We start from the raw sequence: 14,592 nt of genomic DNA on the forward strand, positions 1-14,592 counted from the left end.
ACAAGTCCATTATCTGAGGCCATGAGAATATCATTAGTGACCTTCACCAGAGCTGTTTCAGTGCTATGATGAGCTCTGAAGCCTGACTGAAACTCCTCAAGTAGGCCATTACTTTGTAAATGTTCACAAAGTTGATTAGCAACTACTTTCTCAAGAATTTTAGATAAGAAAAGAAGATTAGATATAGGTCTGTAATTTACTAACTCATCTTGATCAAGAGAAGGTTTCTTAAGTAAAGGTTTAATAACAGCTACTTTCAAAACCTGTGGTACATATCCATTTACTAAGGATAGATTAATCATGTCTAAAATAGTGCCACTGATCAAAGGGAATATGTCCTTAAACAACTTGGTTGGGATTGGGTCTAACATACAGGTAGAAGGTTTAGATGAAGCTAAAATTTTAGATAGCTCAGAAAGCTCTACTGCTTCTAAACAGTTCAAACACTGCGCAGATTCTAAAGATTCCTCCAAATGTTTTAACATTTATTAGCTTGACTGAATATGTATTTCAGACATCTCAAATACCGAATAAGATTTTTGCACTTAAAATAATAACAGTTAATCTACATCATCTTATTTCAAGTGCAGAGTAGCTAATAACCTTCTTTTAGGGGTAAGAATACTCATTCCATTGGCAAATAGTCTTATTTAACTGCTCAAATCAAGGAAGAATACACTGATTTCAAGAAAGTTTTACTCACTTTTAGTTCCCTTTTTGCAGTGCTAAAGTCTTGACTTAATGTGTATTTCAGATATCTCCAACAGAATTCTTGCTATCTAAAGTGGAAACTTTAGATATCTTAAATATAATTATTTATAGTAGAAATTACATCACTTTTCCCATTTATGTGTAGTGGGATTTTACTTTCGGATATCTAAAATAACTTTCTTCCTATCTAAAATAAACTTTCTGGATGTCTGAAAACTAATCCTGGATCTCCATAATCCATTTTTTACCGGTCATAGTTTTTATTTCAGATATCAAAAATCAATGATCAAAAGTTTTGAAACCAATATGTAAGACATCCAACTTTGTAAATTCCGCTTTCTGTCCGTGAATTTGCGTTGGTAGTAATTGACAGAATTGCAAGAAAAGGGCATGAAACTGAGCGAGCCCTTAGCCAGGGAATGTGTAGCGACAGAGAGCGACGTTCAATAGAAAGTTGTGTAAGAAACCTTCACAGAATTGAACATTTATTGTCTACAGAAACCTACAATGAACAGTAAAGCAGTTTGACTGAGGTTGGAGTGCTAGCAATAGCTCATTTCCATCGAACCGACAGAATTTCTTTTTATTTTTTATTAATTGATTTCTATTTTATTTTTTTGCTGTTAAAGATTGGGTTGTCTTCTGTATAAAATGTAATACTTAACATTTGTTTTCCTAGGGCGGAGTGGCAGACCATCTATTGTTACCAGAGAGCACATAGACGTCCTTATGAAGCAAGGACATACAATCAAAAAAAAGGCAAAAATGATGGGATGTTCCTCGTCGTTTTTGAACAACAAATCAAAGCTGGTGGACCTACACATAAGAGGAAGACTGTCTGCCTTAGATGACAATCAGCTGCAAGAGCGTGTGAGCACATTGCAGGACCAGTATCCAAACTCTGGGAATGAGGTTTGTCTTTTCTACAGAAAATTGATATTTAAGTTGGATCCGCTTGTGAGAGTATTTTTTAATCATTAATGCTTTCATGTTTGTATTTTTCAGATGATGAGGGTGCTGCTTCGTGCTCAAGGTGTGATTGTCACACGGGCCAGGGTACGCTAAATGTTGGGAAGGACAAACCTGACATCTGCTGCAAGAAGGTGGAGTCGGACTGTTGCAAGGTGGGCTTACCATATGCCGTACCCCAACAGTTTGTGGCATATTGATTTTTATATATATATATATATATATATATATATATATATATATATATATATGAGAGTGAGACAGGCTGCTTGATTTGCTGTACGCCACGTTTCGGTCTTTTGAGTTGGAGGATTTTTCACCCTCCTCATCCCCGGCGGTGTAGGAAGGTTTTTGTGGAGCCAAGCAGGCCAGACTCTGATCAATTTGACCTGCTGGCTCAAGGCCCTGACTCAGTGAAGCCACAACCTGGCGCTGCAGAGTCAAATGGTGGACAGAATTGGTCCTGTTATATATTATCATATATCAGAATCAACATATATTTTCTGCTTTGTAACCCAGGCGGGATCACCGGCAGCTTTGTGCATCATGATTCATTTGTAATGTGGACACGTCAGCCCCAGATCACCCTCTCTGTATCGTCTCAAACAGCAGGCAGATACCGCAGATCGCCCATGTCCAATGTCCAAGCTAGAATCAACATCACAGTCTCTCAGCAGCCCCTTGCTGGCCGCCTCAAGACACTAACTGCAGAACAATTGATTGCTTTCACATACACTCCCCAACAACACATAAAAAGTTGGTAAATTTGTTTTTTGAAGATAAAAAAGGTCGCTAGAGAGTTTGAAAAGTGCAATAGTGCTCTCTATGGAGGCACAAGAAGATGCTCTATTTTTTTGTTTTGTTTTTTAAGACTGAGCTGGCTTTTATAGTCCTGAGCAGCCAGGGGACCAATGTCACACGCTCAGAATTACGTGGCACGTGCAGAAACCAATGTTAATTTGAAATTCAATGCAAGAAGTTTGACCCTAGGAAGGCGCCATACTGAGAGTTTTGGACACAAAAGCTGGATTTCAACAAATATGCATTATAATTTTTCAAAAATAATGACCAGGATATGTAGATAGTACTATAAAACAACCATGTTAAGAGTTTATTGACAACAAACAGCTGATTTGGGGAAGAGTTACACTTTAACAGAATTTAGCAACCTAGAAACCAGGCTTTTCCATATTTGTTAAGCCTCCTATCTTGGGATACCCTCCAGGTTGATATCAGTAGCTCTTTAAGTTCTATTGTTGAGTTATTGTGCTCTGAATTTCTTTTTACAGAAAGTTATCAAATGAAACAATATAGTGACCTTGAGTGTTTTTCCAGCAATGAATATATAACTTTGTCTTTTTGAAGATTGATAATGTTGATTTTTAGCACTAGGTGATAACGTGTTTCAAATATTTGCTGATATACTAATTCAATTATTCATAATTTCAGCAAAAAATGTTGAAACCATTGATTTATTTCTAATACGGGTTTTCTGATCATTATCGTATATTGTCTCCAGGTAGGGGGTTGTATCCTTATTTTAAGTACTAATTTTACTTTCTAGATGGGGCTTTGTCATACATGGTGCCATCGAAGGACACCCGTGTGGGATTACCACAGCTGCAGTACAAACAATAGGGCAACAACAGTACTCTGTCAGTTTTTGAAAGCAACATCTTACTATGGACTACCATCAAGAGTCAGATCAGACCATGGGGATGAAAACATGCTGCTTGCTTTATGCATGCATCTAGTTCAAGGGCTGGAACACAGAGGCTTCATAACAGGAGAATCAGTTCATAATCAGCGCATAGAACGCCTTTGGCAGGATGTATTTTTGCATGTGCTGCAGCATTTCTACCATACATTCTACTGTCTGGAGGACGCAGAGAATCTTAACCCAGATAATGATATCCACAGACTTTCTTTACATATTGTATATCCATCTGAGATTCAAAGGAGGCTGGAACAGTTCAGACAGGCTTGGTACCACCATGGTTTGCCCACAGAAAGTAATCACACAGCAGCTCGTCTGTAATTCTGATGCAGAATACATTTGACAATTATTGACATTTAATCATTCTTTTGCACATTGCCATTATCACTTTATTTTAGATCTGTAAATATTTATTTATATATATATATATATATATATATATATATATATATATATATATATATATATATATATATATTTCTTTTGTGGGGAATGTTGTATTTATATAATTATGTTGTTTTTATATCTGCAGCGTGTAACGAAAATAATTTCCCACTGAGATTATTAAAGTATTTCTGATTCTGAAATAACTGTTGGGTGCGGTTCGATGAAACCTTGCAGTCAGGCCGCTGTGAGGAACTTGTAAACTTTAGTTCAGAAAAAAGGAAGAAGCATGAATACCGTCACTGTATCCCTAACCTAACCTTCGGATGTTTGCGTTTCTACCACATTTTAATTGTGCTCTGAGCGAAAGATTCCGTTTAGCAAATTTAGATGCCCAACTAAGTCAAGACGACAGACGCTCACAACATCTCTTCTATAAGAACTCCAAAGGACTGTACACATTATGCACAAACACATCAGACAGACTAGGTAATATAAAACAGCTTCTTTATTGACTCTAATGGGAAATTCTATATAGTTTGCATATCTTATGTTTCAACCTCTCCCTTACATCTGGAGCTGCTGTCTTACAGGAGTTGTCTGGACCAACATGATCTCACATATAGAACCTTCTGAAAGTATTTAGCCCCCTTGAACTTTTCAACCTTTGGCCAAATTTCAGGCTTCAAACATAAAGATATAAAACTGCATGTTTTCGTGAAGAATCAACAAGTGGGACACAATCATTAAGTGGGACGAAATTTATTCATTCTCTTTCTTTTAAAAAACACATTTTTATTTTGGCCCTCTTCTTGTGTTAAACTTCTCCCTCCTTTTGGCAAAAATATCTGTTTATTTATTTTTTCTTTGTCATTAGTGGCCATGATAAGTTCAGTTTAATATTTTTTTATGTATCAAACTTTAATTTTGAGTATTTTCTTTATTGCCATAAAGACAAACCTAGAAGAGAACATATGATGGTCTTGGATAACAATTTGTCAACTTCCTGAAAGTTGTTAAAATCTAAAACCATTTCAGAAGTTTAATGACAGAACCTGAATCATCTGGCACAGTCTTCTGATATTTTATCCTCAGGACCAGCTAAAGGCTTTTAGTAAAAAACATATGAACAGTATTTTTTAAACACTGGTACACTTTTCAGACTTGTAAAACCACGTTTTACCTTAAAATTAAGTAAAACATTAACAACAGCTGGACAAACATGCAAACCCGTCATCACCTTACAGCATAACCTTTCATAGTCACATTCGTGATCATTTAAGAAACTCCAAAGGTCGGAGCTTGCAAAATTCCCTCCATCATGTATATTCTAACAGCCTTGTAGGAGGAGTGCAGCGACAGATACAGCAGGACAACAACACTAGTATTGGCTTCTGGGTAAATTGTCTTGGTGTCATGCAGAAACTGGATTTCAGGCTGGCAGGAAAAGCCAAGTGGAGGGATGGCAGAGGCTCCAGAGGTGAACATCGAGAGAGAGGGTGGACCATCCTCCTCTTCTATAAGACAAAACAATAGAAGAATACGACTGTTAGACATGGAAAAAATACCCCTGATGTATTGTACAAAGTAATTTTAAATTTATGGAAATTGACTAAAATGCAAAAACAGACCTTTAATGTCAATCAGCCAGTCACTCCTAAAGCAGACCAATTGGTTCTCCAGAACGCGCTGATTGCTGCCCTGAGCAGAATAGGCCACTGTGGCTCATGTCCCTGGCAGTGAGGGCTTTCTCCTCACACACAGACATGTCAGAAACAACCGCTGGGTTTTTCTGCAGCTCTTTCAGTAGCCCCAGAATCTTGAAGCCCTCTGCAAACCTAAGAGGCAAGGCAAGTTTATTTCTAAAGCACATCTAATGTACAAGACAATTTCTACAAAAACCTTAAAGCAAGGTACAGAGGACATTAAAAAAAGTACATATAAAAAAACAAACATGATTAACAAACAATTTATTAAAGGAACAATAAGCATTATTTTGACACAAGGTTGTGCTTTAGCACTGTCTGTAGACCAAAACAATCATGGGTGCTTTCAAAGGCTGCCTGCACCGCGGCGTGGTGACCACTCTGCATTTCTCAGCGTATTATTAGCATGGTGGACCGCCAGGCTAATATTAACTATAGACCTAAGAACAGGTGGGTCTTTAATCTGGATTTACATAAAAATGTTTTAGCTGAGTCTGGGAGTTTGTTCCAGACATGTGGAGCATAGAAGCTGAATGCAGCTTCTTTAGGTCTGCTTCTGACTATGGGAACCGGTCCAGATTGCATCCAGATGACCTGAGAGGTCTTATGGATTTATGTTGGATCAGAAGGCCACTGATGGATCCTGGTCCTAAAACAATCAGAGCTTTATAGACCAGCAGCATAACTCAAAAGTCTGTCTTCTGACAGTGAGGGAGCCAATGGAAAGACCTCAGAACCAGACTGATGTGGTCCAAGGGTTTGTTTTTAGCTAGGGCTGAATGAGCTGCAGTTGTCTATTACAGGGGTTGGACAATGAAACTGAAACACCTCTTATTTTAGTGTGGTAGCTTTCATGGTCAAATTGGACCAGCCTGGTGGCCAATCTTCAATAATTGCACATTGAACCAATAAGAGCAGAGTGTAAAGGTCCAATTAGCAGGGTAAGAGCACAGTTTTGCTCAAAATATTGCACTGCACACAACATTATGGGTGACATACCAGAGTTCAAAAGAGGACAAATTGGATGCACATGGTCCTCCAGAATGGAGGACCATGTGCATCCAATGGTTCAAACTAGTGATGGGTCCGGCAACACCGATGCGTCGGCGCATGTGTCGAGCTCATAGAGCAAAACCCGTGTCGATGCGCGTATCGACACGGGAAAGTCACGTGACCGATACAGGAACTGTTTTGAACTGACTGACGCGCCAAACTGTTTCTGTTCCCTCTAAGCTGCACGCGTGTGCATTTGCGCACAGCAAAGATATGCTGCGCAGTAAATAAAATCCAAGTTGAACTGTAAACAAAGTAACGGTTAATAATGGTTAATTTTGAACCATGTTGCAACTCTGGTGTGATGGTGTACCACAGTCTCGCTCTTTGAGCAGCAGGTGCTGATCGGAGCGCGCCACTGATGGATGGGTTGGGCAGACGCCTTTATGGTTGGGCGGCATTGAAAGGACATGGCAGCAAAAAATTTTAATAAATAAATAAATATAAAAGCCAGTCCACAAGCATCCTCGTTCACATTATTTATTGACTGTATCTAAAAAAAAAATAATCAAATATATGTTTAATTCAAATGAAAATATAAAATAATGCAATGCAACATACAATGATTTAAATTGTATTGTGTATACTTGGTCATCAAATCAGTGTCAGTTAACTCTGTCAACCAGGTTGGCTATAGGGATTTTAAGGTCCAGCAGGTGTCAGTGTTCAGTGACACAGTATCGGCACAGTATTAATACAGTTTGGCAATGTGTTGAAACGCTTCATGACGCCTCATCGACCCATCACTAGTTCAAACATTGTATCCTGAAGGAGGTGCCGTGTATCAGGATGAAAATGCAGCAATACACACAGCAAGACTGGTGAAAGATTGGTTTGATGACCATGAAAGTGAAGTTGAACATCTCCCATGGCCTGCACAGTCACTAGATCTAAATATTATTGAGCCACTTTGGGGTGTTTTGGAGGAGCGAGTCAGGAAACATTTTCCTCCACCAGCATCACGTCGTGACCTGCTGGCCACTATCCTGCAAGAAGAATGGCTTAAAATCCCTCTGACCACTGTGCAGGACTTGTTTATGTCATTCCCAAGACGAATTGACGCTGTATTGGCCGCAAAAGGAGGCCCTACACCATACTAATAAATGATTGTGGTCTAAAACCAGGTGTTTCAGTTTGATTGTCCAACCCCTGTATATTTAAATGGTAGATCTGTAAACATGCTGTTACAATAATTAGGCTGACTGCAGATGAATGAAGGACTAGTTTCTCCAGGTCCTGGAAAGTAATCACACATTTCATCTGATATTCTTAAGGCTGATTTTGTAATTGCCTTAACTTGTTTTTTAAAATTTAGGTCTGAATCTGTCACTAAATCCAGATTTCTGGCATGGTTGGTGGTTTTTAGAAGTATAGATTAATATCCCTGTCCATCAATCTTACTGATAAAAGCACCATAACACAACTATGCTAACAGAAACATGGAGGAACCCATTTTTTCCCCTCAGATCTTATGACAACATCAACACCTTTGTTAAGATAAGAGGGTGTGAATATTTTACTGGTCGTGGGCAACTCTCATAGGTCCGTTGACAATAAACTTGACAGCGGAGCGAACTAGGGAGTCCTTATTTCTCCAGTTTGGGACATGCCTAAAGCCGGGCGTACACTGTACGAGTTTTTGCCCTATTTGGGCCGATTCTTCAGTCGTGCGGGCATTTTTTGAATCGGCCGAATTTCAGCTTGATCGTAGAGGGGGGGAGGAGGGGGGACTGGCTTCTCACGACTACCTCCCGATCAGGAATCGGACGATCGGTGAAAATCAAACATGTTTGAAATTCAGTCGGCTGTCGTGAGGTTTTTGTGAGCGCATCCTGCTGTTCAAGCAGAGCTACGAGGGGGCGCCCTCCCCTCCTCTCCGTCCCCGCCAGCGGAGGGAGGGAAGCGGGCGTCCCTGAAGCGACCTCCGCCCGGCCCGCTCGCGGGGGCGTTGGGGAGGGCGGCAACGCGCTGGCCGCCTGTTTCGGCACTCCTCCGCGGTCCGCCGCCTGTTTCGGCACTCCTCCGCTCGCGCGGGGGGGGGGAAGGAGGGGGGGGGTGCGGGCCGGGCGACCTGCCGTGCCGCGCGGCCGCCGGTGCGTCTCATCCCTCCTCTCTCCCCTCCGTTCCCCCGACGCCCGGTGCCTCCTGCGTGCCTCGCCAGAGCTGGGCTCGAACCCCTGCTCTGGGTCCCTGCCACCTACCGTCGCTCGCCTGCCTCTGCCACCACAGCGAGCGGTCCCAGAGGGGACACGACGTACAGTGTGAGCACTCCGGTCGCGTCCGGGCGTCGCGCCGCACAGATCGTGAGCGGTGAACTTTTTAAACCCCGCGGTTCCGTCGCACAGTTTGAGATGTATATAAGTACCACGACTGAAAAACTCGTACAGTGTACGCCCGGCTTAAGGCAACCCTTGATGCTAAGGCTGTCTGCTGCTTCTTCAACGGCAAAATTAGCCTCATTGGTGGTTTCACCTTCTTTTGTCTGAATAAAGATGAATACACATGAGTCCACCCCGCCTCTCCCCCAGTGACCGCTGGAGATAGGCACCAGCAACCCCCGCCACCCCATCAGGGATTAGGCGGGTCTGAAAATGGATGGACGGACACATGAGTCTCACCAATAAACTCATGCTAAGTGCATGTCTTTGGACAATGGAAGGAAACCGGTGTGCCTGAAGGGGGCCACATATACACAGGGAGAACATGCAAACTTAACACAGAGGCTGTTGAGCCTCATCTGTGGTAGGCCCACCTTATCCAGGACTAAGCATTTTAAAAAGTATTGAAGGTGACAAATGACAGTTTATACTCATACCTTGATTAGCTGCTCCCGGAGTTTGTGATCATGCAGAACTTCTGGTCTGAAAGGGGCCTATGGAAGCCCGCAAATTGCTGACTGAGAAAAAAAGTTGGGGAACTCCTCCACGGACAACACAGACTGTAATAATTTTTACTACAAAGTAGTACAACTTTGCTTTGCTGCAGAAGAAACATAAAAGGATGGTTAGTTAAATGACTACCCAAGACTAAATTCCTCTGCTTAAAATAGACTGAATTCACTAGAATGAGGAAGGCATGATTAAAAACGAACCCTGACATACAAAATACCCTAGCACTAATATGTGACGTTTATTTGATGGCTGGCTGGAGAAATACTCATGTCCACTCCACTGATCAGCTAAGACAAAATGGCTTTTAGGGTAACTCTGAGAGATGGGAAGAGGAGAAAGATTAACTGTAATGTAACAATTCTATAATCTCATTTTAAAAGTTTTGGTTTTTTGTGACCAGAAGTTCAATTCAATTTATTTAAATGTTATTTATATAGTGCCAATTCACAACACAACCTTGTATAGGCATATTGAAATTTTAGATATCTGAAATTCCAATTTAATTCGTCATATAATCAGTAGTGGATATATGTAATGTCATTTCTACTAGTAGAAATATATTTTTGATGTCAAGAATTATATATCTGGATATCTAGAATGTTTTATTTATTTTTTATATCTGAAATGATGATGACTAGTATTGACTGGATTATGGAGATCTGAAATTAGATTTCATCCTAGTCGGAATTCAGTTTTAGACATCCGGAATGTTTATTTTAGATTGGAAGAATGTTATTGTAGATGTCTGTAAATAAAAGCCCTATACACATGAATGGGGAAAGTGACGTAATTTGTACTACTTTGAATTATATTCAAGATATCTGAAATATTCATTTTAGATAGGACAAATGTTATTGTAGATGTCTGAAATGTAAATTTTGACTAGGAAGGAATGTATTTGAGATGTCTGGTATACATATTCAGTCAAGCTAATAAATGTTAAAACGGCCTGCCATACCAGCGCAGTACATGGCACTTGGCCGACACGGGACCCAGCGATAACTGTATGGGGGGGAGAGACGCATGCACCTCGACTAACAGCAGCTTAAGCAGCCTATATCCCGCTCTCAAGATAAAAGCATCTACAAAACAGGCAGCGCTGTGGCCACTTTACTCAGTGTAACACAGTAGCTCTCTAGCACATAGCAAGCTGCTGCGTGGGGGCCATAGGTTCGCCCACTTTGCTTGCCTGTCTGAAAATATTTAGACATCTAACCTCACACCATTACAAACATTTCTCAACGTGAACTAAGTTAGTAAGCGTACAATTTATTGTAAATAGCAACAGAATAGGCTAACAACATGACACCAATTATTTTCAACCTGTTTCATCTACTTACCGACAACTTCACCGCTGTTCCCTCTTGCTGGTAAAAAGCTGTCTGGCCTGGGGAGTGCCGAACAAGACTTCTTTGTCAGAAAGACGTCGTTGGTTTAGACACTTGTCAATCAAACATGTCTGACCAATAGAGAAGCACCCGCCCACCGCGGTACGTTTGTGTCAAAATGATTCAATCGAAAAAATTTGAACTTCAAAACTTTTTGAGCTTCAAAAAAAAAAGTGATTCAAACGAAAAAATCTGAACTTCAAAACTTTTTTCACTTAAAAAAAAAGATTCAATCAAAAAAAATTGAACTTTAAAACTTTTTTCTCTTCAAAAAAAAGTTATTTCATCAAAAAATTTTGAACTTCAAATTTTTTTTTCTTCAAAAAAAAAACAAAAAAAACAACGAAAAAACACATTCTCTTCAATACTTTTTTATTGACGGATAAATTTTTTTTTTGCATTTAATTTATTTATTTTTAATTGAAAATATTTTTTTTGATTGAAACAACTTTTTTGGAATTGAATGATTAAGACACAAATGTCCTACCCATGTATACCCCAAACGCAAAAAAGATTACTTCAATCAAAGAAAACATTTTCAATTAAAAAAAAAGTGTTCAAATGCAATTTTTGGAGTCTCAAATATTTTATTTGCATTCAAAACTATTTTCTATGATTGAAAACGTTTATCTTTTGATTGAAGTGACTTTTTTTTATTGATTCCCTTGTTTGTTTGTTTGAAGCAACTTATTTTTTGATTGAATGATAAAGACACAAATGTCCTACCCATTTTATGGTCCAATCAAAAAACAATGCTACTTCAATTAAAAACATTGCTTCAAACAAAAAAAACGGACTTCTATCAAAGAAAACATTTTCAATCAAAGAAAATCAGTGTTCAAATGTATTTTTTTGAGTCTCAAATATATTTTTGGATTCAAATACTTTTTTTCTTTGATTGAAAAGTTTTTTTTAATTGAAGTGAATTTTTTTTAATTGAAAATATATTTTTTGATTGAAGCAACCTTTTTTTGATTGAATAATAAAGACACAAATCTGCCTTCATACAAGAGTAAACTCAAATGTAAAGCTGTCAACAATGTGAAGCCACACGAGCCAAGTTAACGAAACATCAACACCGGTCATTATGGAGGAATTTATTATTATTATTATTATTATTATTATTATTATTATTATTATTATTATTATTATTATTATTATTATTATTATTAAAATCCCACTGACTAAAACGTTTGGACATTCAGAGTGATTCACTTCCACAGCGGTGTTTTAATTTGAAGACAAAGCGGAAGTTGCGCGGTCCGCCTAGAAGAAAAACTTAGCCAGTGAGTTTGACAAGTTTGCGTGAAGCGCAGCGTTTCCTCGTACTAGTTTTCTGAACGCAAGCAATAGAAAAAAGGATTTTAGTCGAAGGCTCCCGGATCTCGTTATTCAGCATAAATGCCGACTTCTCCGGCGTTGGGTGCCTTCTGTGTTCCTTGGTGAGTCCTCGTTAAAGGCGTTATGCGTGTTGATTTCTCTCACACCTCTCTGCTTCCTGCTGTACCGTTACACCACAACCTGCTGCTGGAACTCACTTTCATGGTGGCTTTTTTTATATTACATTTATTATTATCCCGTATTTGCTCTTTTTCGTGCTATCGCTGTAGTCATTTAGGCATAAAAGTGCGTCTGACCCAAAACAACTGACCGAGCGCTATTCTAGTCCTTCCACGCTGTTTGGCTTTTGCTTCCTGCTTTTCGAAGCTTCCTCTGCTGATGCAGAAAGAAGCAGAAGGGAAACTCCACCGATGTCTTAATGTTTCAGTGTAAGCACTTCTGGAATGAGGGCTGCAGTCATAACCAAATGAGTTGATCATTGTGTTCTAAATAGTCACTAAAAGTCCATCACTCTGATCCAGGAATTCAGATACACTTTAATTCAACTTCTCATATCACATATAAAGGCAGACCTCTCAACTTTTTTAGAAAGTTAAGAGTGAGATTATGTTAAATTTCGCCAGCCGGGGGGTCCAGTCAGTTCCATTTCATTTTTATCCGGACATGGAAGTAGACATGTATTACTTTTGTTAAAACGTGAAAGAGAAGTGTTGTTCAGTTAGTGGGTTAAAAAAAAACACAACCTTTTTTTTAGGAATGGAGAACTGCTATTTTTATTTTATTTTATTAAAGAGTACCACTTATGCAGAGTGTCTCAAGGCTCCAAGCTTGGCCTCTTCCTCTTCTCTCTTTACTCCTTCCCTTAGGAGTTAGTGCTACCAGAAAAACGAGAGCACGTTTCTCCAGTTTAGGCAGCAATTCATTGGCTACTGGTTCACATTCGGATTGATTTTAAAATTCTTTTATTTGTTTTAAAATATCTTCATGGCCTTGCTTTCCAGTATGTGTCAGACAAGCGTCATCTGCGCACTCCCTCTGGTTTGCTCAGGTCTGCAGATCAGTTTTATTTTACTCTTTCAAAAAACAAAGAGTGCAAAGAGGTAACCGCACTTTCTCTGTGTTTGCACAAAACTCTGGATTCAAAACTGTAGCTTTACATATCAGGCAGGCCATTTCACTTTCTGGGTTTAATGTTCTCTTAAAAATATATTTTTTTGGCTTTTAACCCAGTTTCAGATGTTAGCTTTTGAAGTTTGTATTGTTTGTTTTTGTGGATCTGCATTTTATTTTACATTTTGCTGGCTTTAATTTTTATTCTGTTTTGATATCTGCATTATTAGATTCACATCTAGGCAATGAAAACGCACCCGCTTATCAGTAATCTATGGGTTTGTTTATAGCACACAGGGGCTCATGCTGCGTCTTTTAGCATGATCCAGCTGCTGATGTTTTCTCTCTTTTCCGTTCCATGCACTTATAGACTGTTACAGTTCATAACCAAGTGAATTTCTCCAATGTGAGATCAATAAAGCTCATCTTATCTTATCTTAACCATTGTCATCACCATTCACAGTGACAGGTTTAACATGTTTGTGAAAGTGCCCTTGTGTATGTAAAGTTTATCCAAAAGTTTATCCAAAAGAAAAATGCTCAATAGTGGTTGTGAAGAGCCAAAGATCCGCCCCCCAGCATATTCCAAGAAGTAGCCACCAGGGGTCCGTTCTTCGTACGTTGCTTAAAACATCCGAGATCAAGTGACACATCCAAGATGATTTCATCCGGCTAACCATGATCCGGCTAATTGGGTTCTTCGAACACACCTGTTGTTTATGATTAGTATGGCTGGATTGAGTTATCTGAGATAACTGCGCGTTCATGCGTTTGTTTAAAAAGGGAAATGTGTTGATAGTAGAAACAATGATCAGCAACGCTGCTATTGGCTGTTCAGCATGGCCAAAGAACGCCCACAGATTTTCTCTCAAGCAGAACAAGAGAACACCCCCCGTTAATGGGGAGTTTTTCTTTCCACTGTCGCTCCATGCTTGCTCAGTATGAGGGATTGCTGCAAAGCCATGTACAATGCAGACGACTCTCCCTGTAGCTCTACGCTTCTCCAGGAGTGAATGCTGCTTGTTGGGACTTTGACGCCATCAACTGGTTCCCTTTATATAGGACATTTTTGACCACTCTGTATAATCTGGCTCCGTGTCAACTCTATGAAAGAGATCAAATAGGTATTCTTGTGTCATGAAAGGCCTTCTGTCTTCTATACCAACTTGAGTAGTTCAAAGGTTGCATGTAAATGAATATCTGTGTTAGTCATTTAGCGGTCTGTTAATACAACCCATATATCAAATCCACTTGTGTTTCTGATTCTGCTATAGAAAGCTGTCAGGCTGACGGTTGGTAAAGACATTCCTCTAGATCGGGGC

General features: G+C 39.5%; 1 protein-coding gene and 1 long non-coding RNA gene across 4 annotated transcripts in view; one reads left to right on the top strand and one right to left on the bottom strand.

The window, feature by feature from the left end:
• The window catches only part of pik3cg (phosphatidylinositol-4,5-bisphosphate 3-kinase, catalytic subunit gamma), a 38,959-nt gene that overhangs the window by 2,250 nt on the left and 22,117 nt on the right, over window positions 1-14,592 (top strand). For 2 of the 3 annotated variants that reach the window (XM_012853341.3, XM_012853340.3), the window contains exon 1: window positions 12,079-12,261. The gene's annotated coding sequence lies outside the window, so the exon portion shown is untranslated. Of the gene's footprint in view, window positions 1-1,390; window positions 1,624-1,716; window positions 1,836-12,078; window positions 12,262-14,592 lie in introns of those variants that run through there. The other variant, XM_036132383.1, reaches the window with a different exon arrangement.
• LOC118560867 lies at window positions 4,272-9,447 on the bottom strand. The gene is made up of 3 exons (XR_004929650.1): window positions 9,356-9,447; window positions 5,413-5,619; window positions 4,272-5,298 (listed from the first exon to the last, which is right to left on the bottom strand). It is a non-coding gene; the product is annotated as an uncharacterized LOC118560867 (long non-coding RNA).

The sequence above is a fragment of the Fundulus heteroclitus genome, unplaced genomic scaffold (genome assembly GCF_011125445.2).
Source record: "Fundulus heteroclitus isolate FHET01 unplaced genomic scaffold, MU-UCD_Fhet_4.1 scaffold_50, whole genome shotgun sequence".
Classification (NCBI taxonomy): Eukaryota; Metazoa; Chordata; class Actinopteri; order Cyprinodontiformes; family Fundulidae; genus Fundulus; species Fundulus heteroclitus.